This window comes from Symphalangus syndactylus, chromosome 9 (assembly GCF_028878055.3).
Source record: "Symphalangus syndactylus isolate Jambi chromosome 9, NHGRI_mSymSyn1-v2.1_pri, whole genome shotgun sequence".
In the NCBI taxonomy this organism is placed as follows: domain Eukaryota; kingdom Metazoa; phylum Chordata; class Mammalia; order Primates; family Hylobatidae; genus Symphalangus; species Symphalangus syndactylus.
The window spans coordinates 64,476,549-64,499,707 of record NC_072431.2 but is presented as its reverse complement, the minus strand read 5'-3'; the positions used below and the strand labels follow the sequence as shown (position 1 = coordinate 64,499,707).

The 23,159-nt window shown below is 45.8% G+C and overlaps 1 long non-coding RNA gene across 1 annotated transcript in view; it reads right to left on the bottom strand.

Annotated features, from left to right (window-relative positions):
• LOC129490553 (uncharacterized) overlaps positions 1-23,159 on the bottom strand; it is a 176,270-nt gene that overhangs the window by 29,924 nt on the left and 123,187 nt on the right. The window contains exon 2 of the long non-coding RNA XR_008660284.2: positions 18,681-18,808. This is a non-coding gene — a long non-coding RNA (uncharacterized lncRNA). The remainder of the gene's footprint in view (positions 1-18,680; positions 18,809-23,159) is intronic.

The following is a 23,159-nucleotide window of genomic DNA, read 5'->3' as shown; positions in this document are numbered from 1 at the left end:
ATGCAGAACTTAAAATATGTCAGGAAGAGCCAGAAGCAGTGGTTCACACCTATAGCCCTAACACATTGGGAGGCCGAGGCAAGCGGATCACTTGAACTAAAGAGTTTGAGACCAGCCTGGCCAACATGGCGAGACCCTGTCTCTATTAAAAATACAAAAATGAGCTGGGCGTGGTGGCAGGCACCCATAATCCCAGCTACTCTGGAGGCTGAGTTAGGAAAAGTGCTTGAACCCGGGAGGCAGAGGTTGCAGTGAGCCAAGATCACGCCACTGCACTCCAGCCTGGGCAACAGTGCAAGACTCCATCTTAAAAAAAAAAAAAAAAAAAAAAAAGTTGTCAGAGGGCTAAACTTAAAATACCCAAGCACTTTCAACTATGCAGCTGGAGAGAGTCAAAGAATTAGAGTTTTAGGTGCATTGACGGAAAGCCTCTTCCTTTCAATAAGACACTTAAATGCATGTAATGTATGTATTGTTAAGATTCCCAAGAGAGCCCTTTTCCCCAGGATCCTGTCCTAACTTACCTGACATTTCCCAATATCCCTTTCTTTCTTCCTATTGAGATCACTGAATTGGGGGCTTGGTGTGCTTTCTTGCCAATTCTTTCCTGGTCGAGTCTTCACTTCTTTTGCATTCCCCATGGGCTGCTAATCCTCATCCTAAAACAGGGCAGTTTACATCAGGGCACACAGGACCAAGGTCATGCTGATCAGGGGAGAGGAAGAAGAAAGGAAGAGTGTGAGCAGGTATTAGGGCAGGCCCAGGGTTCCGGAACCTCATCACAGAGGTTGGTCTCGGTGGCGGAGCAGCCCGAGAGCTAAGATCCAAAAAATCATCAGGAAGTCTGGCTTGTCCCCAGTGGGTCCATGCCATCTGGCAGGCTGGCAGGGCCCAGGGATAATCCCTGCTTGGAAAAACAAGCAAATGCAGGAACAAACGAATAGATTGCCAATTCTGGATCTTCCAGGGCAGAGTAGCCACTTCCTGCTTCTGAACAACACAGGGATACATTCAAGGAACCAGATGTTACCCAGGTGCTTTAAAAAGTGAAGGACTGGGCCAGGCATGGTGGCTCATGCCTGTAATCCCAGCACTTTGGGAGGCTGAGGCAGATGGATCATCTGAGATCAAGAGTCTGAGACCAGCCTGACCCAATATGGTGAAACTCTGTCTCTACTAAAAATACAAAAATTAGCTAGGTGTGGTGGCGTGCGCCTGTAATCCCAGCTACTCGAGAGGCGCTTGAACCCATGAGGCAAGTGGAGGTTAAAGTGAGCTGAGATTGTGCCACTCCACTCCAGCCTAGGCGACACAGTGAGACTCTGTCTCAAAAAAAAAAAAAAGAAAGAAAGAAAGAAGAAAAGAAAAGAAAAGAAAAGAAAAGAAAAAAGAAAAAGAAAAAAAGAACTGGTTTGTTAAATGACCATCTCCCTGATAATGTATGGCTGGAAGTGGTCTCACTTGCTGGACAGACTCAGGGGATAATGGAGTTGGGAGAGTGGCAGAGTAAGGGTGACAGCCACAAGCGGCCAATAATCATGTGAAAAAAAATCTCAACATCACTGATCATTAGAGAAATGCAGATCAAAACCACAATGAGATACCATCTCACACCAGTCAAAACTGGCTATTACTAAAAAGTCAAAAAATAACAGATGCTGGTGAGGTTGTAGAGAAAAAGGAATGCTTATACACTGTTGGTGGGAGTGTAAATTAGTTCAACCATTGTGGACAGTGTGGTGATTCCTCAAAGACCTAAAGACAGAAACACTATTGGACCCAGCAATCTCATTACTAGGTATATACCCAAAGGAATATAAATCATTCTACCATGAAGACACGTGCACACGTACATTCATTGCGGCACTATTCACAATAGCAAAGACATGGAATCAACCCATCAATGATAGACTAAAGAAAATGTGGTACATATACAACATGGAATACGATGCAACCATAAAACAGAATGAGATCATGTCCTTTGCAGGAACATGGATGGAGCTGGAGGCCATTATCCTTAGCAAACTAACACAAGAACGGAAAACCAAATACTGCATGTTCTCACTTATAAGTGGGAACTAAATGATGAGAACACATGGACATATGGAGGGGAACAACATACACTGAGGCCTACTGGAGGGTGGAGGGTGGGAGGAGGGAGAGGATCAGGAAAAATAACTAACATATACTAGGCTTAATACCTGGGTGACAAAATAATCTGTACAAGAAACCCCCATAACACAAGTTTACCTGTGTAACAAATCTGCGCTTGTAACCCTAAACTTAAAATAAAAGTTAAAAAAAAAAAAAAAAAAGAGTAACAGCTATGAAGAGCACCTAGAGGAGAAGCCGGGAAGCTAGGAGATTAAGATTCTCCTCACTCTACCAGGAGCCCACAGTCCATGTGACCAGCTCCATGGGGTGCAGCAAGCTCAGACCCCGTGGGATCAGGCTGGTGTTGGCATTCAAAGGATGCACAGTATAGTTAGGGGGCTTGTCTTACTCAGCCCAGGTTGCCCTAACAAAATACCACAGGCTGCCTAATTTGTAAATTTCCAGATTGGGTGGCTGAAACAACAGACATTCATTTCTCATAGCTCTGGAGGCTGGGAAGTTCAAATTCGGTGGTCAATAGTGGGTTCAGGTGAAGGCTCTCTTCCTGGCTTTGTAGATGGCCACTTTCTCACTGTGTCCTCACATGGCAGAGAGAGAAGGCTCTGGGTCTCTTCCTATTCTTATAAGGACACTAATTCCATCATGGGAGCCCTACCCTCATGACCTCATCTGAACCTAAGGTCTCCCAAAAAGTCTATGTGCAAATACTGTGACATTGGGAGTTAGGGCTTCAACATAGGGTTTTGGAGGAACACAAACCTGCAGTCCATAACAAAGGTTAAATAGGGAGCTGATGTTCAAAAATCATTCAGAATTAGCACTATCCGTAGGACAATCTAGTTTTAGACTACTCCATTGGCAGGGAAGGTGTATGCAATGTACTGTGTAGACTAGTTTAGCAGATGGTGGTAGCTGCAGGGTTTTTTTTAATTATGCATTCTTCTGATAATAGACTATATCCTGCTTTCAAAGATGCACCCGTGAAGCCAGGCACAGTGGCTCACAACTGTAATCCCAGCACTTTCAGAGGGTGAGGCGGGTGGATCACTTGAGGTCAGGAGTTCAAGACCAGCCTGGCCAACATGGTGAAACCCCATCTCTACTAAAAATAAAATTAAAAAATTAGCTGGGCATAGTGGCAGTCACCTGTAATCCCAGCTACTCAGGAGGCTGAGGCAGGTGAATCGCTGGAACCCAGGAGGTGGAGATCGCAGTGAGCAGAGACCACACCATTGCACTCCAGCCTGGGTGACAGAAAGAAACACTATTTCAAAAAAAAAAAAGAAGCACCCAAATGGGACAGATCCCATCTGCATATTTAGGGACAGTTATGAGATTTGGATCTACATAATTAGACTACCCCATCCCCTTGCTGCAATAATTGGTCGGTGGAGGGTCACATGAACCAAGCTGAACCAATGAGAGCCATTCCTGGGATTTTGGCTAGAGTTGTTGGTGGGGGTGGTGGGGTGTATTAGTCCATTCCCATATTGCTGTAAATACCTGAGACTGGGTGATTTATAAAGAAAAGAGGCTTAATTGGTTCACAGTTCAGGAGGCTGTACAGGAAACATGATTCTGGCATCTGCTCAGTTTCCAGAAGGTCTCAGTAAACTTACAATCATGGCAGAAGTCAAAAAGGAAGCCATGATGTCACATGGCTGGAACAGCCAGGTTGGGAGGAGAAGGTGCTACATACTTTTAAACATCCAGATCTCATGAAAACTCACTCACTCCCTATCACAAGAACAGCACCGAGGATGGTGTCAACCCATTCATGAGAAACCCACCCCTCTGATCCAGTCACCTCCCACCAGGCCTCACCTCCAGCACTGGGGATTACATCTCAACATGAGATTAGGGTGGGGACACAGATCCAAACCATATCGGGGGGGGGTGCACTCTTTCACTGGGATTACCCAGCTTCAAGGACAATGTAGGTCAATAGCTGTTGAAGGTCATTCTTGCCAATGCATGGGGAGAAAGTCTGTCTGAGAATGAAAACCACCCAGAGAAAAAGAACCAGGAAATGAAAAAGTCCTGATGATTAGTCGATGAAACCCTAGATTGAACCATACTTGAAAACCATATTCCTCTCCCTTGAGCTTCCCTAGGGCATGAGCCAGTCACTATCTCTTCTTCTTTCAATTCAGGTCTCCATGACTTATAGCCAAAATCATTCTGATGCACACCACATGTGACTCAATGCCTCAGGAATGGGCTGAGGTCCAATCTTCTGGTGTCTTGCCTTCATTCCTGGGTGCTAGGCAGGACTGGGACAGACAGGGGCCATGTCTGGAGAGCAGCAATGTACAGAAGCCCCAGCCCCACAAAGGCAAGATGAAAAGCTCATGGCACCTCCCAGGGTACACCCTCTTGGCACAATTTTAAAAACACCCAGAATTTGGCACAAGGCAGACTGTATTCAAGTCTTCATTCTTCCATTTACCAGCTATATGACCTGAGCTGGCTATTTCATCACTCTGGGCCTTCATTTCTCCATCTTTTAAAAAAAATGATAACAGCATCTACCTCGTAGGCTTTTTGTGAAGTTTTAATGTGTTCGGGAATATGAAGGACTTGATCCCATGTCTGGCACACGGCAGGTGTTTGATAAATGGCAGCAATTTCATGTCGCCGTGGTATACCTGTCCTTGCATGTTGAGCATGGGGAACAGGGGCAGCATAGATTATTGAAATGTTACATAAGACCCTCAAAAGAACATTTCCATCAAATGTTTCCATCTTTCCCCAGGTTTCTGTTTTTTTTTCTTTTTTAATCAAAGCTGCTAACTGTCAATCAAATCACCCAGAGATAGGAAAGGAGGAGAAAAATCACAGGGTCGGAGCCTCTGGGTGGTGAGGACTGGACCCAAGGTGGCATCCACAGCTACCAGCTTCTCTTTTTTGTGGTGGAGAACTGGGCATCGGAGACTCTGCCTCATCCCTGAAGTGAGTCCTTCCTTACTCTGCATGTGACACCTGCAAAGTCTGAGTGTCACCTCCGGCCCTCCTATGCTACCCTGTCCCAGCCCGTCCTGTGCAGAAGTTTCTTTTGGGTAGTGCCGGTCTGTACAAGCCTTGCTTCTCCAAGCAGAGTCTGTATCTCATCTCCGGTCCAGTGCAGAGGCAGCGTGGAATAGCAGCGCCCACCCTTGGTGAGGAATCCGGAAATTCAAGTTCTATGCTGGGGGCAGGTGGCACATTTCACCACCACCTTTCACACCAACTACTCTTGGCTGGACCTCAGTTTCCCCATCTGTAAACTGGGAGTGCAAACCAGATGGCCTCGAAGGTCCTTTCCTGCTAGGTCTGTGAGTTTACAGAGACCAGCCTTAATTAGCACTCTCTCTACTTTGCTTCAAAATAATGGTCCTTCCTGAACCTTCCACAAACTCTTCCTCAGTGGACTCCAGCTCATATCCTGTTGTTAGAGGTAAGTTCATATCAAACCATAATTTTGTCCTCCTGCAGCCAGTATTCAGATGTGTTCAGGGATGGGGAGATTACCAGGTGACATGGTTCTCAGACGCACAGCATCAGCATCACCTGGGAACCCACTAGAGATGCAAATTCTGGCCCCCAGTAATCCCAGAGGCAGGAAGATAACTTGAGGCCAAGGCAGGAAGATAACGTGAGGCCAGGAGTTTAAGACCAACCTGGGCAACAAAGTGAGACCCAGTCTCTACAAAATAAAAATGTTAAAAACAAAAAACAACAAAAAAAAGCTAGCCAGGTGTGGTGGTGCATGCCTGTAGTTCCAGCTGCTCAGGAGGCCCAGGCAGGAGAATTACTTGAGCCTAGGAATTTGAGGCTGCAGTGAGCCATGATCATTCCAGCTGCACTCCAGCCCAGGCAACAGAATAAGATCCCACCTCCAAACAAAAAAAAATAAAAATTTAAACTAAAAAAAAAGAGAGAGATGCAAATTCTCAGACCCCGATTCAGACTTCCTGGGGATGGAGCCCAGTAGTCTGTGTTTTTTTGTTGTTTGTTTTGAGACGGAGTTTTGCTCTTGTTGCCCAGGCTGGAGTACAATGGCGCGATCTCAGCTCACCGCAACCTCCATCTCCTGGGTTCAAGTGATTCTCCTGCCTCAGCCTCCCGAGTAGCTGGGATTACAGACATGCGCCACCAGACTAGGCTAATTTTGTATTTTTAGTAAAAATGGGATTTCTCCATGTTGGTCAGGCTGGTCTCAACTCCCACCCTCAGGTGATCTACCCACCTCAGTCTCTCAATGTGCTGGGATTACAGGCATGAGCCACCGCACCCGGCCCCAGACTGTGTTTTAAGACTTTTAGGTGATTCTGACACGTGCTAAAGTTTGAGAATCACTAGAAAGTCTAGAGCTGTACTGTCCAATAAGACAGCCGCTTTGTGTGGCTATTTAAATTTAAAGTAGTAAACAGTAAACAAAACTTGAAAGTCAGTTCCTCAGCCTCACTAGCCTCATCTCAAGTGCTCCAGAGCCCTGTGTGGCTAGCGGCTACCATATTGGACAGGGCAGAAATGGAATATTGCCGTCATTGCAGAAAGTTCTTCTGGGTAGCGCTGGTCTAAACAAGCCGTGCTTCTCCAAGTGGGGTCTGTAGGCCAACAGCTTTGGCCTCACTAGGAGCTTGTTGAAAATGCAGGCTCTCCCCCGTTATGCTAGACCTGCTGAATAAGAAGCTACAACTTAATAAGATTCCCAGGTCACTGGAATGCACCTTCAAGTATGAGAATGGCCAAGTATGGTTGTTCATGCCTGTACTCCCAGCACTTAGGGAGGCAGAGGCAGGAGGGTTGCTTGAGGCCAGGAATTTGAAACTAGCCTGGGCAACATAGCAAGACCTCGTCTCTACAGAAAATTTTTAAATTAGCCGGGTGTGGTGGCATGCACCTGTAGTCCCAGCTACTCGAGAGGCTGAGGCAGGAGGATCCCTTGAGCCCAGGAGATGGAGGCTGCAGTGCGCTATGATGGTGCCACTGTACTCCAGCCGAGCAATAGAGCCTGTCTCTAAAATTTAAAATAAAAAACGTCTGAGAAGCAGTAGGTTGTACTATTCAGACAGAACTGGAATGATTTCCCTAACACCGCTAACACAGAGTATAACAACATAATATTTGCCACAATGTTATCAGAGCCCACCTGCGTTAGGACACAACATTACAGCCTCTATAAAACCCGACACTGCAATGATGGCACACTCAAACAACACAACAATTTCCAGCATCTCAGCATTACAATCAACATAAGTCACAGGCATTGCGGCCTCCATAAATGACAACCACATCGCTGTGACCATGCAAACAAGGTCACGGCCATCACACCATATGGTAACACACCATAACACACCATATGGTAACACACCATAGCCATTGCCAGAATTACATTATTGCTTTATGCATGCTAGCATCCTCTTGTCCACTACCCCACGACTGGGGGTCCACAATGGACTTGGGAAAGATGGCTTATCCAGGAACCTATACTACAGGACTCACTGCCACAAAGCTCTCAATGGCCATAGGGTTTGTGAAGGCTGCCTGTGGTCTGATTCCCAAGGATGCTGAAATTGACATTGAGAATCAGGCTTCCTGTGTTGCCATGGAAAGTCTCATTGTCAACTATTCCCAAGCCCAGAATGAGACATCACCGTTCATCTCAGAGGAGAGGCACCTACCAGCTTCTTATCCACACCTGCAGGGGAGAGGCTGTGGCCCTCCAACCAGAAAATGCTGGTTATCCGGAAAATCCACTTTGATGAAAACATCCTACTGGCAAGACCACCTCCAGCTTGCCAGACCACAAGATGATTAGTCAGTCTCAGGGAGGCTCCTAAAAGGGGTGTTGATGGCTCAGACAAATGGATAGCAATGATGATTTTTATAAGACCACTAATAAAATAGAAGCAATGTTGTGGTTTGTTTGATTTTACCTGCTCTCGTGGCCTCTTAGCCTCACCCTCAAATATGGCCCGTCGTGAAGATAATAGCATCAATTAACCCCAGCCTAATAGCTATGATTAGACCAGGACTCTTCTAGAGCTAGAAGCTAGTAGGTTTGCAGGGATAGATGGGCAGCTTTCAGAGAGTCCTTCCACTAGCGGATGCTCATGAGGCTGCCGGTCTCAAAACAGTAATTACAAGTTGCCCTGGAGCATAACCCTGAACTATAAGCTCCACTCCTGGCCAGGCGTGGTGGCTTATGCCTATAATCCCAGCACTTTGGGAGGCGGGGGTGGGAGGATTGATGGAGGCCAGGAGTCCAAGACCAGCCTGGGCAACACAGCAAGACATCATCTCTACCAAAAAATATACATATATACAAAAATTAGCAGGACATAGTGGTGTGCACGTGTAGTCCCAGTACTCGGAAGGCTTATGCAGGAGGATCGCTTGAGCCCAGGAGTTGAAGGCTGCAGTGATCTAAGATCACACCATTGCCCTCCAGCCTGGGTGATAGAGCAAGACCTTGTCTCTAAAAAAAATAAATAAAAGCTCAGATAGATCCCAAAGCCTGCATTCCTGTTTTGCTGATATATGAACAAAACCAAAGATGTCCCCCAGCCTCAAGTGACCCCCGAATAGAATCCACCATGTCTTTGGCTCAGCTTGGCAATTAAAGCCAACATCAGGACATGCACAGGACTCTGGAAAATACACTGGGCTGGAAGTCAAGAAAGAGGAATCCGAGGGCCAGCCCAACTGCTTGCTAAGCCTCAGTTTTCTCACCTAGAAGAAATGGGAGGGGGATAATGAAGTTTTGCAGTTATGGCTATATCATGAATCACTCCAAACTGAGCAGTGTAAAACACCCATTTCTTAGGCTCACAGATTCTGTGGGTCAGGAATTAAGACAGAGCAGAAGGGGAGTGGTTTATACCTGCCTCACGGTGTCTGGGGCCTTAGCTGGAGGATTTTAACAGCTGAGGCTAGAACAGCTGGGGCTTCTCCAGCAGATTGCCCTGTCTCTACATGGTCTCTCCTTGTGACCCCTTCTGCACGGAGGCTTCTTAGTGTTTCAAAGACACGTGTCCTGACAGAGAGGCTGAGGAAGCTTCGCCACCGTAGGTGACACAGCCTCAGAAATCACCCTGCGGCTGGGCACAGTAGCTCACGCCTGTAATCCCAGCACTTTGGGTGGCCAAAGTGGGTGGATCACCTGAGGTCATGAGTTCGAGACCAGCCTGGCCAACATGGTGAAACCCCATCTCTACTAAAAAAAAAAAAATAGCTGGGCGTGGTGGTATGCGCCTGAAATCCCAGCTACTCAGGAGGCTGAGGCATGAGAATCACTTGAATCCGGGAGGTATAGGTTGCAGTGAGCCGAGATCATGCTACTGCACTCCAGCCGGGGCAACAGAGTGAGACTCCATCTCAAAAAAGAGAAAAAAGAAAAAAAAGAAATCACACTGCCTTCCGTTTTGCAGCTTTCTATTAACTAGGCCATTAAAAAGTCCATCCAGGCCAGGTGCAGTGGCTCATGCTTGTAATCCCAGCACTTTGTGAGGCAGAGGCAGGTGGATCAGTTGAGCTCAGGAGTTCCAGAACAGCCAGAGCAACATGATGAAACCTCGTCTCTACAAAAAAAAAAAAAAAAATACAAAAATTAGCCAGAAATGGTGGCACGTGCCTGTAGTCCCAGCTACTCGGGAGACTGAAGTAGGAGGATCACTTGAGCTCGGGACGTCCAGGCTGCAGTGAGCTGTGATCGTGCCACTACACTTCAGCCTGGGCAACAGAGTGAAAGCCTGTCTCAAGAAAAAAAAAAAAAAAAAAGCCCATTCCTTCAAAGGAAGGAAATGTAGACCCCAGCCTCTCAATGGAGAATGTCAGTGTCACATCATAAGAAGGGCATGGGATGGGGTAAGATCAGTGTGGCCATTTTTGGAAAATACAAGCTGCCCCAATAATATCTTCCTTAAAGAGCCCGCACAGGATTAAGTGCCGTGTGGCTGTAAACTCACTCGGGTGATGTAAAGTGTTGCCCTCACATAGCTCATCTAGTTGAAAGAGGCAGTGTGTACCTAAATCACTCTAATTCAAAAAAGCACATGAAAAAGATGAGTTGCTACAGATGGGAGATTAATAAGGATGTAACAGAATTAGGAAGAATGAACAGGTGGACAGACCAGGATGAATGAAAGTCCTCGGCAAATAGTCAAGGGCTTGGTATCTCAGTGATTGTGATAATGACGGCTGTAATCTGGAAAGAAATACAGGAAGACACATGAATTGCCCAACTTTTTTACTCTTGGAAGAAAACATCACTTTCCCATCCCAAATCTAAGATGCATTTTTTCCATTCAATCAATCATTCATCCAACAACTATTAATGAAGGGTCTAGTACCTGCCAGGCATGATGGAAAACTGGAAGATGAACAAGACTTGGTGTTGGCTCTCAAGAGGAGATGAAATACACATTTTAAATGACCGGTCCAATGTGGGTACAGACGGAGAAAGTTGGCAAATGACACACGTATACGCTGCACCCCGCTATTTTTCCCAGGTTGAATTCGACTCTGGAAAACGAATTCCCACCAGCTAGGGCTCTTGTCCTTGCTCAACCTCCACCAGAGAAAGATGCTAGTCCCCAGCCACAGCTAGGTTACCCTGTAGTTTCCTTTTCTCGCTCCTTTTTGGCACTTCTCTAGCTCCTGCCCTTCCTCCAGGACTGGCCTCCGCAGTCATGATCCCCAGATCCACCTCCAGTCCCTGCTTCCCCACCCAAACGGGGGTTAACATTTTCTAATGTTCCCTGCAGGGTTTGAAGTGCAGCTGTTACTGCCATTTGGAAATGGCTTTAAAAAAAAAAAAAAAAAAAAAAAAAGCTCAGCTCCTTCTTGGAAACACCCACAGTGCCATCCTCTGGCGAAAGTCGGGAATTCCACCTGCTGCAAGCTTCACAGTGCAATTAGGGGATGGCCTTTAAATGTCTCCTTGGAGATACTTGCAAAGAACTCCCCTGCTCCACATGTGACCTCACTATCTCCTGCAGCAGGAGTCTGGAGGTTGATTCTGCTTCCCCTGTGGAAATCCTAGGAATTGAAAGCAAGTCGCCAGGGAGCCTGGGTCCTCAAGGAAAAAATGAGGAAGGGATGTTACAGCCCCAGGATATGAGAATGAAACTGCATTCTCTCTTTTGGTCAGCAGGTGAGAGGTTGTTTGTTTGTTTGTTTGTTGTTTTTTGAGACAGAGTCTCACTCTGTCACCCAGGCTGGAGTGCAGTGGCACGATTACAGCTCACTGCCACCTCCACCTCCTGGGTTCAAGTGATTCTCCTGCCTGCCTCAGCCTCCCGAGTGGCTGAGATTACAGGCATGCACCACCATGCCTAACTAATTTTTGTAAGTTTAGTAGAAATAGGGTTTCACCATGTTGGCCGGGCAGGTCTCAAACTCCCGACCTCAGGCAATCCACCCGCCTTGGCCTCCCAAAGTGCTGGGATTACAGACATGAGCCACTGCACCTGGCCAGCAGGTGAATTTATTCTGCAAAATAAGAGTGGAGTGAGTTGGAGGACTCTCTCCCCAGACGTGGGTTCACTGGCAGGGGAGCGATGCTTGGAGAGACAAAAAGGCAGTGAGGCCAGTACCGCGATTGGAACTCAGTCTGTATTGGAGCTTTCTGCCCAAGAAAAAAAAAGGAATTAAGAAAACTTAGGCCTCCCAAAGGCTAAGAGGGGACGATAACTTGAGGCCAGGAGTTCAAGACCAACCTGGGAAACATAGCAAGACCCCATCTTTAGTTAAAAAAAGCCAGCAGATGTTTACATGTAGGTCATATTTGTTTGTATCTGGTATTTCCTCCATAAGTAAATTTAGATTCACCTATTCATTTGTCTAGATTCATTTGTTCCTTCAACAGATAGTTTTTGGTGCCTGGCACTAACCCAGTGCTAAGAATACCAAATACACAAAAGTTCCTGTGTTTGTGGAGGAAAAGGAGACACAGAATTAAAAAAATATGTAAGTAAATCACATAGGATATTAAGAAGGTGCTAAGTAAAACAGCCACAGCCACAAAAAGCGACAAAGAGTGATGGGGTGGTGATGGGGGAAGACCTGGAGATGGTGAGGAATAACCTTTGGCTTCCAGAGGAGAGAGGGAACTCCAGGCAGAGGGAACAGCCAGCACTAAATCCCTGAGATGGGAGGGTGCTCGCCATGCTTGAGAAACCATCAGGGAGCCAATATGGTGGCATGAGAGCAAGTGAGATGAGTAGATGAAGAAGACGCAGAGAGATCTCTGGGTCCAGATTCTATAGGAACTTGCAGGCCATTACAGATGTTGACTTTTCCTCTGATGAAAGGGGACCCTTGCAGGGTTTTGAGGACCTGGTCTGATTTCTACGTTAACCTCTGCACATACTCTGCTGCACGTTGAGGATGAAAGGAAGGGCACAGTGGTAGAAATGGTAGAACAGTTGGGAGGCTGTTGCAGTAATCCAAGCAAAAAGAAGAGTGTGGATTGGACCAGGGTGGTAGCAGTGTGGGTGGTGAGAAACGGCTGGATTCAGGACACAGTAGTCCCTGGTTTCAATTACCTGCAGTCAACTGTTATCTGAAAATAGTAAATGGAAAATTCCAGAAGTCAACAATTCATAAGTTTCAAATCGCATGCTGTTCCAAGTGGCGTGATGAATTCTCTCACCATTCTGCTCTGTCACACCCAAGATGCGAGTCATCCTTTTGTCCAGTGGATCTACGCTGTTTACACCACCCACCCAATAGTTACTTAGTAGCTGTCTCAATTATCAGATGGACTGTCAAGGTATCACAGCATTGGTGTTCAAGGTCAATAGCAACCTAACGCTATGTCATGATGCCTGATCATACACCTCACTTCTTCTCAAGATGTAGGTGTTTTATCATCTGGTATCATCACAAGAAGAAGGAAAGGTGGAGTACAATCAGCTATTTCATGAGAGAGAAATCACATTCACATTACTTTTACTAAAGTGTATTATTATAAATAGGGTGCAGTGGCTCACACCTGTAATCCTAACACTTTAGGAGGCCAATGATGGTGGATCGCTTCAGCCCAGGAGTTAGAGACCAGCCTGGGCAACATAGCGAGACCTTTATCTCTACAAAAAAAATTGAAAAATAGCCAAGCGTGATAGCACGTGCCTGAAGTTCCCAGCTATTCAGGAGACTGAGGTGGGAGGATCACTTGAGCCCAAGAGGTGGAGGTTACAGTGAACAGTCATGGCACCACTGCACTCCAGCCTTGGTGACAGAGTAAGACCCTGTCTCCAAAAAAAGGATATTATTATAATTGTTCTGTTTCCTTATTATTGTTGCTAATCTCTTACTGTGCCTAATTTATAAATTAAACTCTATCATAGGCATGTAGGAAAAAGCATAGTAGCTATAGGATTTGGCACTATCCACAGTCTCAAGCATCCACTGGGGGTCTTGGAAGGTATCCCCCATGGATAAACAGGAAATACCGCATGTTGTGATGGTGGAACCAAGTATGGATAATGCTGCAAGGTCAGATGTGCTGCAAACAGAAAGAAGGTAGCCAAGGAGGACTCCAGGGTTTTTAGACTGAGCACATGCAAGGCCTCCATTGCCATTAAGTGAAATGAGGATGGCTGCAGGAGCAGCAGGTTTGGGAGAAAGATAAAAAGTCCAACACTGAAGCGTTAACATCTCCAGCAGATGCCAATGTAACTATGCAGAACCACTCAATTGGAGTATCTTCCCCCATTGAGGCACTACATAAACACTGGCCCAGAAGATACGGTGCTGACTGGTTTCAAAAAGTTAGGCTGGGGTGTAGTGGCTTGTGGCTGTAATCCCAGTACTTTGGGAGGCCAAGGCAGGAGGATCTCTTGAGCTCAGGAGTTCGAGACCAGCCCAGGCAACATAGAGAGACACTATCTCTACGAAGATTTAAAAATTAGCCAGGTGTCATGGTGCATGCTTGTGGTCCCAGCTACTTGGAGGCTGAGGTGGGAGGATCACTTGGGCCTGGGGGCTTGAGACTGCAATAAGCCATGATCACACCACTGCACTCCAGCCTGGGTGACAGAGAAAGACCCTATCAAAAAAAAAAAAAAAGAAAGAAAGAAAGAAAAAAGGCTGCATGGGATAAGAAAACAGGCCACCCTGCAAAGGCTAGCCAAGAGCTGAAGCTCTGATGGGGAGAAGGTTGTATAATGTCAGCAAGTTCAGACATAGCAGGAGAAAAGGCCAGGAAGCTAAGACTGGGGCAGCTTCAGAAACATCCCATAATCCCTTAGAGAGAACAAAAGCCACCCTGGACCCAAAGGCAAAAAAGAATAGGTTTGAGAAGCACATTGGATGGGGCTTGTATGATGCATATTTTAGAATGCTTGCCTCAGCCAGGCCTCCTTCTCAATGAGTCTTTCCTCACCCAGAGTCCCTGACACTCTAAACATGTTTTATTCCAAGAGGCCTAAGGTCTCTCCACCTTCGTTCCATCTACCTCCCAATGGACACAGCCAGTTGAACCAGAAGTGTGGTGGATATTGATACATGGTCTGCAAATCCTTGGTATGTCAAAGACCCATCAAATTCCCTCCTGAAACTCTGAAATAGGAGACAAAGACATTTGATGGTCAATGGCTGGTACCAGAATGGAAAGGTGATCAAGTAGAGAGAGAACATGATGAGTAACCTGGGGGTCACATGCAAGAGAGTACACAGAGGAATATGAAAGAGGAATGGGGCAGACACAAAGATGAGCAGAAATGAGAGTAATCACCTCACAACTGATAGACGGAGAAAGAGGCCTCAGTTCTTGGCTCTCCCAACCTCTATATTCAATGCCACCATGTTGTACAACTCAAGAGATCACTATGTACCTCATGGTCCGTGCAAACAATACCTTTGGAATTGTGCAGTGCACGGCTTGTGCAAATGAAAATGGCAGTACCGTTTCTAGCTATATTTTATTCCTGTGACCATGACATTGCCTATTGTGTCTTCACAGTAATCCTTTTCCATGAGCTAGCATGATGGGTTTCTGTTTCTTTCCAGCAAGAGTTTTGACCAAGCACAGGCTCAGGAGGCACAGACCATTATACTGGATTCCTAATCCCTTGATCAACTGGATCTAAGATCATCGTTATCTGTGTTGTGGATTCCCAGGAAGTGTCATTCACCTAGGGACACCGAACCTAACTGTTTGAGGACCTGAAAAGCACGTACACATAATCTGCTAATGCTGGGAGAAACGGCCACCTTCTTCTTTAATGGAATTTGTGATCACGGTCTCTTTGGTATGTTTGTAGTGTGTTGGCACATAGACCTATAAAGATAAGACTAAGAGAGACGGTGGCCAGAAACAGTGGGAAACTAGTTTGGTAAAGACCAGAGTTTTACCCAGGTTAGAAAATTTTGACCCAGTGCTGAGTGGCTGGCAGATCCCATGTCTGGGATTGCCTAATTCCTGCATAAAATTCTCATCCCTCTTAAGCAAATTCAGCTATACGCATATTGCCTCTCCTCAGGTCCTCACCATCTCTGCCTGGAAGAGAAGCACATAATACACAAGAAAGCCTACAGGCACCTAAGCAGAGGGAGACAGGTGATCAAGGATGTTTGAAAATCATTTTCCTGGCCGGGCACCATGGCTCACACCTATAATCTCAGCACTTTGGGAGGCCAAGGTGAGCAGATTGCTTCAGCTCAGGAGTTCAAGACTAGCCTGGGCAACATGGCAAAACCCTGTCTCTACCAAAAAATACAAAAAATTAGCTGGGCATGGTGGCACACACCTGTGGTCCCAGCTACTCGGGAGGCTGAAGTGGGACGTTGCCTTCCGCCCGGGAAGCAGGAAGTGGAGGTTGAAGTGAGCTGAGATTGCGTCACGGCACTCCAGCCTGGGCAACAGAGTGAGACCCGTCTATAAAAAAGAAAGAAGAGAAAATTATTTTCCTCTTCCCATCTTCTTCCCTCTCCAGCTCTCTGGAGTCTGAGGTCCCCTGCACTTAAATCTCTAATTTGTCTATGTTGTAGCTCATGAAAAGAAATTTTTAACAGCAAGCCTTATATTCATTCATATTTCATGTACCTTCCCATGTTAGACAAAGTACATTCCTCAAAAGAAATTCCTCCACTTATTCTAAGCACATTGCAAAGCCCACTCTTTGCATATGCGTTGGTTTTGTGACTATCAGAGTCTCCTTCCCCCAGCCCAGGCTGCCACTAATAAATCAAATCACTTAATGCTGTTTTGAATAAATGGAAAGATCAGAGTGCAATTCTAATGCTGTGGTGTTAGGCATTTGTTTGATGGAGGTAACATTTTTCACAACAAGATACATTTCTGTTTCCTCGAGTTATCATTAAAAACAGAAATTGAGCCATATATTGATGGACTCAAACTACAGTGCATACGTTTTGTGGCTTCTAAAAACAAACAACCAAAAAAAAAAAAAAAAAGATGATGGAAAGGCTGAAAGGCAGCCTGAGTGTTGCCTGGCATTCTGGTGCATGAGGTCTCCAACAGCGGTTCTCAGAGCAGGCCCCAGCCCAGCCACAGCAACAACCCCTGGGAACTTGTGGGAAGTGAACATTTGTGAGTCTCACCCCACATCTACCGACTAGGCATGCTGGGTTCTGGGTTTTTTTGTTTTCTTTTGAGACAGAGTCTTGCTCTGTCACCCAGGCTGGAGTGCAATGGCATAATCTCTGCTCACTGCAAACTCTGCCTCCCGGGTTCAAGTGATTCTCCTGCCTTAGCCTCCCCAGTAGCTGAGATTACATGCATGCGCCACCAGACCTGGCAAATTTTTGGATTTTTAGTAGAGACAGAGTTTCACCATGTTGGCCAGGCTGGTCTTGAACTCCTGACCTCAGGTGATCTGCTCGCCTCGGCCTCCCAAAGTGCTGGGATTACAGGTGTGAGCCACCATGCCCAGCTGGGTTCTGGGCTTTAAACTAGGGTTTTAACAAGCCTTCTAGGTAATTCCAATGAATGATCAAGTTTGAGAACTAAAGAGTTCTGGTTATTGGAGTTTGTTAAAAGGAGATCATCATCCTTAGCAAACTAACACAGGAAGAGAAAACCAAATACCTCATGTCCTTACTTATAAGTGGGAGCTAAAGGGCGAGGCGTGATGACTCACGCCTGTAATCCCAGCACTTTGGGAGGCTGAAGCAAGTGGATCACTTCAGGCCAGGAGTTCAAGACCAGCCTGGTCAATATGGTGAAACCATATCTTTACTAAAAATACCAAAATTAGCCGGGCATGGTGGTACGCACCTGTAATCCCAGCTACTTGAGAGGCTGAGGCACAAGAATCGCTTGAACCCAGGAGGCGGAGGTTGCAGTGAGCCAAGATCATACCATTGCATTCCAGCCTGGGCAACAGAGTGAGACCCAGTCTCCAAAAATAAAGAAAAGGAAAAAAAAATAAGTGGGAACTAAAGGATGAGAACACTTGGACACATAGACGGGAACAACAGACACTGGAGCCTCTTGGAGGGTGGAGGGTGGGAGGAGGGAGAGGATCAGACAAAAATTACTAATGGGTACTAGGCTTAGTTCCCAGGTGATGAAATAATCTGTACAACAAACTCCTATGACACAAATTTACTTGTGTAATAAACCTGCACTTGGACCCCTGAACTTAAAATAAAAGTTATCTAAAAAGTGGCAATGAGTTATTGGTTCAAGAAGACAAATCCTTTGGGAGGCTGAGGCAGGCGGATCACAAGGTCAAGAGATCAAGACCATCCTGGCTAACACGGTGAAACCCCATCTCTACTAAAAATACAAAAAATTAGCTGGGCGTGGTGGCGGGCGCCTGTAGTCCCAGCTACTCGGGAGGCTGAGGCAGGAGAATGGCATGAACCCGGGAGGTGGAGCTTGCAGAGAGCCGAGATCATGCTGCTGCACTCCAGCCTGGGTGACAGAGCGAGACTCCGTCTCAAAAAAAAAAAAAAAAAAGAAGACAAATCAAATAGAGATTAGAGAGAGAGAGAGAGAGAGATGTTCCCAAGCAGCAGTACCGGATAGCAGTAAAGCCCTCACCCCACTGTTTTTCCGTAAAACCCTAAAAATAGGCTTAGGGCTTCACTGCTATCAGGTACTGCTGCTACGGTTAGGGTTTGACAGGGTCATTCATTTAAAAACATCAATGAGGCTGGGCGCAGTGGCTCATGCCTGTAATCCCAACACTTTGGGAGGCTGAGGAGGGTGGAACATTTGAAGTCAGGAATTCAAGATCAGCCTGGCCAACATGGTGAAACCCTATCTCTACTAGAAATCAAAAATTAGCCTGTAATCCCAGCTACTCAGGAGGCTGAGGCAGGAGAATCACTTGACCCTGAAGGAGGAGGTTACAGTGAGCCAAGATCACACCACTGCGCTCCAGCCCGGGCGACAGAGTGAGACCCTGTCTCAAAAAAATAAATAAATAAAAACATCGATGTAGCAGGCACAGTGGCTCATGCCTATAATCCCAGCACTTTGGGATACAAAGGATGGAGAAACGCTTGGGGCCAGGAGTTCAAGATCAGGCTGGGCAACATAGCAAGACCCTGTCTCTATAAAAAAAAAAAATAAACAAAAATTAGTTGGGCATAATGGCACTCACCTGTAGTCCCAGCAACTCAGGAGGCTAAGACAGAAGGATTGCTTGATGAACCCAAGAGTTCAAGGCTTCATCGAGGTATGATGGCACCACTGCACTCCAGCCTGGGCAACAGAGCGAGACTCTTGTCTCTAAAAAAATAAAATAAAAACACTGATGAAGTTCCTACACTGTGCGAGGAAGTAAGGATTTGGAGCAGAATAAGAGATAGTCTCTGCCTATAGCTTTGTGAGACAGAGGCAGAAAATCCTAAGGATAATTACATGTCATAGGTGTTAACTCAGATCATGGGCCAAGGGTAGGAGGAGCACAAAAAGAGCCCTCACTCTGGCTGGGGTAATAAGAGATATCCACAGGGGAGAAAATCCTTAAACTTGACTTGAAAGAGCAGGGGGAGTGTGTAGGAAGGAGTGAGAACTACGCATTAAACAAGGAGAGCTACATGTAAAAAAAAAAAAAATAAAGCGAGATTATTAAGGGACCTGGATGTGCCCAGGGAACTTGGATACATATGTGGGAGGTTTGGGTTGCTTGAAGATCTTGCTTCATTCTCCAGGACCAGCAAAGATGCCAATTTGTGCAGAAAATATATGCCAGGTGGTTCAGAGTTACATTCAAAACCAGTACGCAGACCAGCTGTAACCCCGCCTGCTGCTCCCTGCCTCCGAAGGATTTTTAAGTCAGCTCCTCATCAAATGCTGGAATATATATATATATATATTTTATTTTTGAGATAAGGTCTTGCTCTGTTGCCCAGGCTGGAAGGTAGGGTGCAATCACAGCTCATTTGGGCCTCAAACTCCTGGGCTCAAGCCATCCTTCCACCTCAGCCTCCCAAGTAGCTGGGGCTACAGGCATGCATCATCATGTCCCACTAATTTTTTGGATTTTTTTTTTTGGTAGAGATGGGGTCTCACTATGTTACCCATGCTGGTCTCGAAGTCCTGGCCTCAAGTGATCCTCTCACTTTGGAATCCCAAAGTGCTGGGATTACAGGCATGAGACACAGCACCCAGTCTGGAATTTTCTTTTATAATATCTTTTTTTTTTTTTTTTTTTTTTGAGACGAAGTTTTGCTCTTGTCACCTAGGCTGGAGTGCAATGGCACGACCTCAGCTCACTGCAACCTCCGCCTCCCAGGTTCAAGTGATTCTCCTACCTCAGCCTCCCGAGTAGCTGGGATTACAGGCATGCACCACCATGCCCGGGTGATTTTTGTATTTTTAGTAGAGATGGGGTTTCACCATGTTGGCCAGGCTAGTCTCAAACTCCTGAGCTCAGGTGATCCACCCACCTCAGCCTCCCAAAGTGCTGGGATTACAGGCATGAGCCACCACACCCGGACTTCTTTTATAATATCTTACAGTCATTTTCCACTTCAGGGTTAGGGTGCTTACTGTCTCCCAAGGAGGCACATACCATCTTAGAACAGTCTCAGAGAGATCATTTTCTGTTTTATTCTACTGCCCTGTCATCTCAGTCCCCTGAACCTGGAACCGCCTCCTGTATGACTCTTCGAAATCGGCTGTTTCCCACCCAAATGCCCATGAACAGGTGAGTGAGCACAGGAGCTGGAGCATCCGACACTGGAACACTAGAAGGAATAAGCTGCTGATACACTCCACTCCACAGTGCAAAGGAATCTCAGTCATTGTGATGCACCAGAGAGACCAGACACAACGGACTGCATGCTACCCAGTGTAAATGCCATTGACATGAAACTCTAGGACTGGCAAAAAGACATCAGAATGCCTGTTGCTGCGGGCCCAGGATGGAGCACAAGAAGCTTGTGGAATTTGATGGAGATGTTCTAGATCTCGACTGTGCTTGTAGCGACACAGGTTCATACATTTGTTACAGCTCATCTACCCGTCTTCTTTCGAGGGGTGCATGTGACTTGTGCAAATGAAACCTCCACAAAGTTGATTTTAAAAGTGTTTTTTAATGTGTTATTTTAAATTGACATCAGAACTTCAAGATTTAAGGTTGGTGCATGGGGCAAGATCTTAAAGCGAATACTCCCTCCAATGTCAAATTCCTTATCTTTGTGCAGTTAAGCATGTCGATACTTAGGGTAAAGTCTACGCATGTACAAATGGAACCAGCTGTCTTAATGGAAAGTTCCACAGGGATGCCTGCAAACCTCTCCATATCAGACCAGTTCCTAGTGCTTCTGCATTCAGAAAGCCAGACACATGCTGGGCAGGGGCCCTCATAGAAGGTGGCAGGAGTAGGATCATGAGGGAAAGAATGAAACCCAGAGACCATAAGGCCAATATCCCAAACTGGGCAGGAAGTCTTCCCAGCACACCCACCAGATGGCCAGCCAGTTCCACCATCTGCTGGCTAAGCAACTTTGGGCCAGTTATGTAAACTTTCTCTGCCTGTTTTTTCAGCTGTAAAATGGGCATAGTAATATGCCCTCATTTATAGGGTCATTATGAGGATTACAAGAGTTAATATAGAGAAAGTACATAGGATAGTGCCTGCAATTAGTAAACATTTTACACGTGTTAGCTATTAACACCATCATCATCACTATCACCATCATTAACATCACCATCATAATTATCACCATCATTATCACCATCATCACCATCACCATCATCACCATCATCACCACCATCATCACCATCATCACACCATTATCATCACCATCATCATCATGACTATCGTCATCATCACCATCATCACCACCATTATCATCACCATTATCATCATCATCACCATCACCATCATCACAATCACCACCATCATCAACACCATCATCATCATCACCATCAACATCATCACCACCACCACCATCATCACCACCATTACCATCACCATCACCATCATCACCACCATTATCACCATCACCATCATCATCCCCATCATCATCATGACTACCATAATCATCACCATCATCACCATCACCATCACCATCACCACCATCATCACCATCACCATCACTATGACCATCATCACTATGACCATCATCATCATCACTATAACCATCACCATCGCCATCACCATCATCACCATCACCATCACCATCATAACCACCACTATCATCACCACCGTCATCATGACTATCATCATCACCGTCATCACCACCACCATCACCACCATCATCACCATCACCATCATCACTTTTATCATCGTCATCACTATGACCATCATCATCACCATCACCATCATCACCACCATTATCACTATCATCATCGTGACTATCATCATCATCACCATCATCACCACCACCATCATCACCACCATTATCATCACCATTATCATCATCATCATCACCATCATCATCACAATCATCATCACTATTATCATTGTCATTGCTATAACCATCATCACCATCACCATCATCATCATCACTACCATCACCACCATCACCATCATCACTATCATCATCACGAGCATCACCACCATCACCATCATCATTGTTATGACCACCATTATCATCACTATCATTGTCACTACCATTATCATCACCATCATCATCAACACTGCCATCACCATCATTACCATCACCATCATTACCACCATCAGTATCATCATCACTATCATCACCACCATCAGCACCACCACCATCATCATCCAGTCTCTGTTCAATCCCAGAGCCTAATAATTGGAGATGGGAACACCAGGCTAACGTTATGACAATAGCTGTTCACAGGCAACTAATAAATATAACTAAATATATTTCCTTTTCCTCAAGCCAATCCCATTAAAGCTTCACTGCTCTCTACAACATCTCCACAAAGCAGTTGCCAACCCATGTTTGTCCACCTATCCTGGTGGGCAGCTGAAGGCCTTCCCAGGCAACTCATTCCAACTGCAAGATCCAACACATTGGCTCTAGGGTTTTAATATTTCTGCAATCTCAAGAACATCCATATTATCCTACTGTGAGATTACTTTTGTTGGTTAGAAAAAAATTAGAAAATAGGCCATTATTTGTGACATCCCTATCCTCTTTAATGTCCAGGGAAACTTTTTTGTAACTCTTCCCATTGAAAGGTGGATTCTACTTCCCCTCTCCTTGGATCTGGACTGGCCTTAGTAACTTGCTTGATCAGTTAAATGTGGCAGAAGTGGCTTCCTCCAAGGACTCTTGAAACACTCTTGGAACGTAGCCACCACCCTACCAGAAAGCCCAAGAAGCCCTGTGAGACTCCCATGTGGAGAGAAACTGAGACCCCCAGACAAGAGTTCCCAGCCAACAGCCAGCCGGCACCAGCTTGCCAGCCATGTGAGTGCACCATCTTGGAAGTGGATATTCCAGCTGATCCACTCAGTCCATCTTCCGAGCTAATGCCATATGAAGCAGATATAGCTGTCACCATTAAGTCCTGCTCAAACTTCAAACTCATGAGCAAACTAAATCATTATTATCATTTTAAGCTTTTAAGTTTAGGGGTGATTTATTATACTGCAATAATAACAAACATCCTGACTCATCTCCCATAACTGAGAAGCAACCTTAGATTCCTT